Raw genomic sequence first — 6003 nt, 5'->3', positions numbered from 1 at the left:
AAAAAACAGATAAAAAGGTGAATTGACAAATATTTGTTGAGTACCTATGCTTAGTACTAGGGATACAAAGATAAGCAAGGCTTGTTTATCGTAGGAGGTGGCGTAGTCTAACGGATCACGAGCACAGCTCCTGATGTAGGCTGCTGATCTGGTCCAGGTGTTGGCTCCATCATTTACTAGCTGTATGACTATTACCAGCCAGGTTCCCTAAGAAGCTGACTCTGAGATGGAAAAGAACACAGGAAGTTTAATAAGGGGTACTTTTGGCATCAATACCCAAGGAAAGGATTAGATAGAAGGAGAAGCTGAGCTGCAATGCAATCTAAACGGAGGCCTTAGCTAACCCTGTGAGACACTAAGAAGTGGTATCTGAGTGGAGGCAATCCCCCATGGCGATCGGTTATTGAATGTGGCTGCCTTGAAAAAAGGCATAGTCTTGGGGTGAGGAGGGCCACAGACAACACTTCAAGGAGATGAGAAAGTCAGTAATATCTTGAAGGGGACGTGGAAGGTACATTATAGCTTCCACCACAGTCACCTTAGATAATTTAACTTTGTTGACCCTTGTTTTCTTCATGTGTAAAATAAGTATTTAAAAATATCTTTATAAGGTCAAAATTAAGATTAAATATAACCATACAGGTAACAACCACGTTGTGCCTGGCACATGAGAAGTCACAAAGATTCTCCATTGTCATCTTGTTCACAACTTCTCCAATAAGTAAAACAACTACTCTCTAGAGCATTAGGTTTTCAAAAATGGGTAACCACAATTCCTGCCCTCAAGAAGTCTGGTTGGGGGAGGGCTGGCACATCAAAAGACAGTGCAATGTGATGTGATAAGTGTTCTATTGTTGCTTGGATGCCTTAGGCTGGTCTTCCGGACAAGCTGTTGCTTGAGTTGAGGACTGAAGGGTCTAGTAAGGAACTGGCGGCCAGTGGCTAAGGCAGGGCATTGTAAAAGATTGTGCTGGGGTCTAGGATGGCCAGAACACTGGGTGTAAGACAGAGGGTGGGGAGAGATGAGGCTGATAGGAGCCAGGTGATGGAGGTCTCAAATATCCTAGTATAGGATTTGGATTTATGCTGAAGGTACTGGGGAGTCAAGGAAGGATTTTTAAGTGTTGATGAGCTTGCATTTTACAAAGTCCAGTCTACCACAAAAATAAAGACTAGATTGGAGACAGGTGAGGTGAACACAGAAAGACCCACTGCGAGGTGTGAACTGAGAGCACCGCAATGGGGTTTAGATGAGGGGTCATAGATACCCTCAATTACTGGTTTGAGAGGCTCAGCAGATGGTTGTGCCATTTTCTATGAAATAGGGATATCAGAAGGTGGATCTGACCTGGGTGGGAGGAAGGGGATCAGTTTGGTTTTGGACATCAACGCTGAGATGTTTAGTGCCCATTGATGATTTCAGGGCTGGAGTGCAGAGGGTAATCTGTACAAGAGTCAGAGTTTGGAGTCAGCAAACTGCAGCCGTAGAGAGAAGAGGGTGGAGTGGAAGAGGACTGGCTAATAGCCAGTTAGTGGAAATTGCAACTGAGGAAGGAACGGGATACATGGAAAATCCAGGAGGTTTTTTTAGCTTCTGTGACATATTTTGACAGAATGGAAAAATTCCTATTTCCAAGAAGCAGCTTTCCATCTTTCAATTATTTGAGCAAAGCCACTTCTCTTCAAAAATCAAACTCTCCCTCAAACGGAAGATATGGAGAAAAGAGGAAGAATTTTATTTTTTCAAAATAAGGTGACAAAAAGTTTTCAAACATACCACTTTTAGAAAACTAGCTGTAAAAGGAATTAAAGCACAAGAAAAGTTTTGATAAAGGAATAAAGAGAATGTGAAAAAATGAAAAGGGTGATATTGGGAGTAGAATTATTAAAAATGTTTAGAGACAGGCACCTTTCAACATTGTGTAGCTGGCATCCTAAGTGAAAAATAGGTAAACTAATAGAAATGGATACATTGCAAAGTTTATTACAACTAAAAAATAGTTGATAATGACTTTTAGCATTTCAGATATAAAAATGGGTAAGGCAAGGGTCAATTTTATGTTCTTACTTTATGAAGATAAAGGTAAAAATTCCCCAAAAATTCTACGGTAAATGAAATACATTCCTCTGTAGGCTATTTGAGATCTAGCTGGGATGAGTTCACTCATTCGGATAGTATATTTTCTTAGATGAGATAGTCTCTCAAGATAAATCTCCTTAGGATGTATCTCCTTTAGGTCTGGCCAACCCGTAAAACAACAGCCAGACGCCAAGATCTTCAATTTGTAGCCTCTCTGACATCTCCTCTGATAGTTTTTTCCTCCGCAGAATGCGAGGCTATCAAGTGCTACCACGCATCGTTCCCACTAGGCGGCACTCCAAGCTCATCGTCAAGCCGAGGATAAGCCGCCGGCTAAAATCTGCGATAGGCAGCTCGGTTCGTGGAAAATCGCTAATAGTTTGCATTTTATTCATTGAAACTTTAGAACTGATAAATGCTTCTTTATAAACTAGGCAACAAGGCATGCCATATGGTTTAACTGAGCCTGAAAGTAAGTCGTCTTTGGAATCCCTCCTCCTGCTTCATCTCACACTCCGGGGCATCTTGGGCACCAGTAAGGTGAGGCTGCCAGTGACAGCATCAAGTTTGCAGTGATGCCTGGGGTGGCCCTCTCTTCCCCGAGCACCGGTGGCTTGGTACTGTGCTAACTGGGAGATGCCTTGGTTGACTGCTGCTCAAGGAATTGATAAGACCCAACAACCTTGCTCAGCCATGCACGCAATTGAGGTAACTTCTCTAACAAGCAGCTCAGAGGAGCAGGGTTTTCACTGCTCACTCGCACAAAGGAACCAGGACTGCATGATTGCAGCAGCGCCTGAGGGGCTCAACATTCCAGTAAATTCGGCGGAGAAACAGCTCTCCTTATCTATGAGCTTCCAGGCATTGGAATGGGCACCGATTTTCAAAGACGTCAGGGAGGAGGATAGGACGCGTGCAGCCAGGCTCAGGCTGGAAGTTGTTGACTCCTGTTTGTTGGTATTAAAATGGGACACATGACCCTTCTTCACCAACCTCTTCTGTCAACATAAGCCTACAAGGTAGAACTGGAACCTGGAATCAGGGACAAAATTGAGAACTCTCCCTCCAGTAGTTGTGGGAAAGTTAACACATAGATAATGGCTATGGTCTATCATCCATGTCGTCTTTACGGATATAACCCAACACAGGAGAGGTTTGTATGCAATAAAGCAGCACTAGACTGGAAGCCAAAAAGACTTGTTTTCCATGACGCTCTACCACTCAGTCACTGCATTCAGGTAATCTTTCTGGTTTGACTTTTTACCTGTAAGATGAGGGATTTGAAGCAGAAGACTTGACAGGCTCCTTCAGGCATAAACATTCTAGGACTGGAATCTAGAGAAGTAGAGTCTGTCTGCAAACTTCCATGCCACAACCGCTGCAGGAGAGCTGTCTAAATCACAGTCGCTTCTGGGGGAAAGGCAGCTTTGTTACCTATGGGATTTGTGCCCGAGGATCAGTTTAAACCAGGTAATTTCTAAAGTACTTCTAGTTATAATAGACTCTCTGAATCTATATTACTTGTGAGTTGTTGATAAAGTATTAATTGGCTGAGGTCCAAATACCTTATTTTTAATTTCCAAGATTGGTCACAATCCTTTCACATGCCACAAATATCCATATAGCCTCTGGCATGCATATGATTAGTGTCTACGTGGGGAATGGACTTAAATGTACAGCCCAAAGCAGTAAGTACTCCACTAGAGGAATGTACAAGGTGCTAGGGGTTCAGCTTCCTGGGCATCCCAGTGGCAATATGCCATGCAGAGCTGGAAGATGGCATGTCTGGAGTTGAGGACTCACAGAGGGCTCACCGTGTCTGGAGTTGAGGGCCTGGAGAAGTAGCTGGGTCAGGAAGGGCCTTGTTCATTGCAGCACATGTCAAGAACAGGCTCTACCACGCAAACGGCCAGTACTGTTTGTGGATTAAATGCCTGAACTCATACAGATTACAAAGTGCTGCGTAACTGAGAGCAATGTCTAAAAAGTTTCTGCAATATTTCCCTAGACAGAACCTAAGGCCAGCATAGATTGTGTCTTTGTTGCTGTCATTTTTCCAGAAATTCCATGGACATGGGCAGGAATCTCAAATTGGTTAAATTTAAGGAAATTCTTATTTCTGTATCTCAAAATACAAATTTCTTAGACTACATCTCTTCTCATACCAGCAGAAGCTTGTGAAAAAAGAATGGAATAACGTTATTCAAATAATATTTATTTTCAAACATTTTTAAGTTGAAAACGCCCTATGTAATAAAATAAGGAACCTACCAAGGCACAAGGCATACAGTCTGTTTAGTCATGATGACCATTCTGTACCCTGAAAATAAATTTAGGAAGTGACTATCATATCAGATTTTATGCCTTGACAGTGCACTAAATCAATATTATTCCTCTGACATATTTGAAAGGTGAGACTAAACCAAAAGAAAAATGCTTCCAAGAATAAGTCTGAGGGAATTTGATGTCTGACAACAAATAGATCAACTTCCTTCATTTCCCTATTTCTTTGTGTCCTTAAATAATATGCTCTATTTGCCTTATGCATTTACACTGGACAATTCATTTTAACTTTCAGTGTTTATAGAACAATTTGTAAGCATCACTCATGAAACAAAACTTATTGGAAAAACAGCAGAAGCAGGAAGTTGAGATATCTTAAGTTTTGGCTTTATGCTTCTATTGAAAGAAAATGTGGAGATAATGTTGTGTGTGAAGGTAAGGGGGTAGGAAAGCAGAACACTCCAGAAGCTGAAAAAGGCTAATATAACTCTAGGAAATGAGAAGCAGAGTGATAGATGACCTTGAGAGGTGAGCTCCAACTGATTGTCAACTTGAGTGCATTAAACGTGTATTTCCATGAAAATATCTATTCACACAGAGATCCCACTATCACCAAGTAAAACTATAAAAGGTAGGAATATGGATAGTCCAGGACTGCAGGTAGCTTTCTCTTCTCCTCTTAAGTCTCCAGACTGTGACTGAATTGTGACCTTTTTATAACACAGCTTGGTGGGCACTGGGTGAGGCAGAAATGCCTGACTGACACACAGCTTTACCTGTGCACAGAAGAGCATTCTTAGCACCTATGCCACACCCATGCTGCCCCGGGGCTATGGTGATATTTCCAGGCCATGGGAGATGCCAGGTCCACAGCTGCACACTTGACACACCCTTTCACATGTCCTCCTTTCAACAAACCAAATTGGTGAACACTATCATTATCTCCATTTTAAATGAGCACTGAGGCTCAGAGAGGCAAAGTAACTTGCTCCACTTGGTAAGAAGCAGAGCCAAAACTCAAACTTAAGTCTGTTAAATCTTAAAGTATATTCTTAACTAGTATTGGATTAAGAGGTAAGTGAACTTGGAAGGTTCTGGGGCTCCAAGAACTGGAGATAATTAGGAAATATCTTGTAGATATGAAATGTTCAGAAAAGTAAACCCAACAGGTTTTTACAAAATACTTTGAGGAAGACATTGTAAATATATCCATGTTATCTATATCAACCTTTATTGAGGAATTAATGTATTACCTAGCTAAAAAGTGAAAGACATTTCTAAATGTATTTATGTCTTTCAGCACATACAGTAAAAGTCTTATTTTGAACATAAAGTTGTTCATATACTATAAAAACAGTTTCTCCAAGACCCTACCAAATAAATCATTGAGTTTCTGAAGGATTGAAGTCTGACATAGTGAATTATCAGCCTCCTAGACGGAAAGCCCCTCTGCTTTTGTCTGTCCCAGCTTTGTCCAATGTATTCATATTTGTCTGGTCTTCTTTCCTTCATTTCCGGGGCATGAGCCCAAATGTTGTAACTTGTTCTTCTTTTATCATGCATACTTTAATTATTTCAACTATAGGCCATCTCTCACTTCTTCCTCTGTCTTCCAATTCCTGTTCATTTATCACAAGGAA

This window comes from Balaenoptera ricei, chromosome 17, assembly GCF_028023285.1.
Source record: "Balaenoptera ricei isolate mBalRic1 chromosome 17, mBalRic1.hap2, whole genome shotgun sequence".
NCBI classification, from domain to species: Eukaryota; Metazoa; Chordata; class Mammalia; order Artiodactyla; family Balaenopteridae; genus Balaenoptera; species Balaenoptera ricei.
Note: the sequence above shows the minus strand (reverse complement) of the source record.